Genomic DNA, 3,126 nt, shown 5'->3' with positions numbered 1-3,126 from the left:
CATTAATAAATATTTTCTTATTCCTGAATTTCTTTTTCTTTGCTGGAAGAAAATTAATAATTACATTACTGTCTATTATCTCATTCAATCTTACCTGCCAAGAAGCAGCCAGAATGCTCCTTAGTAGCAAGGATGGTAAAACTTTGTCTTACCTACTTTGGCCATGTGAGCAGAAGGAACTAGATTCTGGAAAATGCCATTATGCTTGGAGAAGTGGAGGGTCATCAGAAAGAAGAAATCTCCTCAGTGAGATGGATTGACACAGTGACTAACACCGTGGACTTAAGCAGAGCAGATTGTTAGAACAGCACAAAACGGGGCTGTGTTTCCTTCTGTTGACATAGGTTCACCACGATTTGGAGCAGACTCAATGGCACCTAACAAACTCCTCATCTTGATCAACACTTAACCAGCTAATTTTGTTCATGAAGGTAGAACAAAACAAATCTGCAGTAATGGGATATGGGAAACATGCTGGCAAAAAAAATCATTAAATAGATGCTTTGAACTTTAGAAAACTTTGCTATTTTTGTCTAGAATACCAGAAAACTGCATATATCATTTTACTTACAGAAGACCATATGCCATGTGACTTTAGTAGGGAAAAATCCTTGATTTAGTAAAGATATTTCCTTTCAGTTTTTTGCTTATTAAATATTGGCTAAAGGTAATACAATATACAACTGTAGTAACGTCTAAAAATCTAGATCCTTCAGAAATACATTTAGCAAGTTACTTTTAAAAATGTTTTTTCTATTTTACCAAATCATATTATTGTATCAAAGGAAACAAAATTTATTTTCATATAAATATCCCATATTCTCTTATAATGTAAAAAGGAGAACTTTCTTGAATAATTTTGTAGCAATAGAATATTTGTCTCTTCCTCAGATATAAAAATAGTAAAAAATCCTTTTCTTAATGCATTTAATTGTGTTTGATTAAAACCTTCACTAAAAGTAAATTTTTTTGATTGATAGTAAAATATGGGCTAGTGAGCTTCTTTTTCATAATAAACAATAATTAAGGTCATATATGGATTAAATTTTCTATGAACGATGAATATATTAAATTACAATTTTCTCTATAATGAAACTAATTTTCTGCTAAATGACAAATATATTTCATATTCTAGAAAAAAAAATGACATACGGCTAACTTCAGAATTCTCTTAAGAGTAAATTTTCAGACCCGACTCATGATTTCAATATTGTCTTTCTAAAACATAGATGTTTTTGTTTAGCAAAGTTCCTAATGTATAAGTGATCTCTTAGTCTTTAATTACTTGTGGTCATGTTCTGGATAGTTTTTCAGATGTACTTTTTCTTAACATAGTATTATTTTCTGGCCCACTTTGTTATGATATATACATCTGTTATATAAATGAAATGCTGGTTTTATTTCATAAGTTCTGCTATGATGTCAAAACCAAGAAAGTTCACTTCACTGTTATTTTTATTTTTGTAGCAATTATAATGAGATTGCCAAAAAAATCTGGTAATAATCTAGCTGTATAATTATATCAGTCAGTGAGCCTGCATTTTCATTTTCTTCATTGCATTCTACATTCCATTTTCTATTCATCCTAAATAAAATAAATTCAGTTTGCTGATTAATGAGCTCAGCTCACTGCCTGCATCCAATTTTGTTCAATTTCTCCATCATGAGTACATTTATGTCTTGAATTTAATTTTGTATGTCAACTTTTTTTTTTCTTTCCAAATTTCTCTTTTTATCTTATTCCTGTTTTGGCCCATGGCAGAACTAATTATCTATCCTTTGGCAATAGATTTAAAAATCTTAACAAGTTGTTATGTCAAATGTGGAAACTAAGTTCTCAATTTTCTTCCACTAGGTATTATTTTTAATTAAATAAAAGACTTTGCAATGTATAGTTTGTTCCAAAGAGCACTGATTAAAACGAATTCAAATTAAAAAGAATAATATAGTCAATTTAAAATCATTGATGCTCTCGTGTTTTCTGTTAAGATGGCCAACTAAGCAGATCTGACAAAATACACTGTTGTGAATTTCTGCAAGCAGCTTACTCAGGAAATTTGCAAGCAGCTCACCTAGGATTGGCGCAAGAGCCTAAGACTTCAGCAATATCCATATCAGTGAATGGCTGACAATAGGGCAAGTGTGATCTCCGTCTTGTTTCATATACTCTTTCAGTGAGCAGAGAAGTAACTTTCTCCCACTCTCCACTGAGTGGCCAACAGTGATCCCCTGGTCCTATTCCCGCTCTGCCTGACACCATATTTGTGCCATTCTCTATCTATCCATGGGAGTGCTAATGCAGAACGATATTCTTTTCTCTCTGGGTACCAGTTAGAGTGTGGCATGCCGGGGAAGGGGGTGCCTTGACCACAGTCAGTACCTGGAAAGAGACAAGTACAGTATATGACTGGAATTCTTGTCTCGAGTCACTGCTCAAGTTGGCAGAATCTGCCTCTTACCAAGCTCTCTTGTATTTTCTGTGGTCAGCACACTTTCCACTTCTTGAAGCCAGCAGAATGTGCCATCCTTAACTATGTCTTTTTCAGAGTTGAAAGTGACTACGTGGCTAAATATTAGATATATGTCTCTCCGATATGGGAAGATGAATGCACTTCTACTAGGGCTTAGGTAGCATGCTATCTAGGGTGACTAGGAATCATAGTTGACTTGACGGCACTTAACAACAACTACAACTTCAAATAAATAGGGACACCTGGTGATCTAGTGGATAAGGAGTAACACTTTTAACCCAAGGGCAAATGGTTCTAATCTCCCAGCTGCTCCTTAAGAGAAAGATGGTCTATCTCCTTTCATACAATTTATAACTTCTGAAAATCTGCCAGCACAACAGTTGTGACTGTCTTGATAGGAATGACTTGTAATTTGTTCATCAAAGAAATATATCATGATCAAGTGGAATTCATATCATGCTGCAAGGATGGTTCAACATGAGCCAAAAAAATCAGTGTTATACATCTCATAAATTAAACAAAGGGATTCACATGTTCACATTAATCAATGCAGAAAAGACGTTTAATTTTGCCAAGACCATTTGTCATTTCCCCACTTAACTGATTTCATCTCCTTGTCAAAACTCAGTTGACCATAGGTAGATGGGCTGATTTC

This window comes from Elephantulus edwardii, unplaced genomic scaffold (assembly GCF_000299155.1).
Source record: "Elephantulus edwardii isolate Elephantulus edwardi_28Jun2011 unplaced genomic scaffold, EleEdw1.0 scaffold00008, whole genome shotgun sequence".
Classification (NCBI taxonomy): domain Eukaryota; kingdom Metazoa; phylum Chordata; class Mammalia; order Macroscelidea; family Macroscelididae; genus Elephantulus; species Elephantulus edwardii.
The sequence above is the reverse complement of the archived record's forward strand: the minus strand, read 5'-3'. Positions refer to the sequence as shown.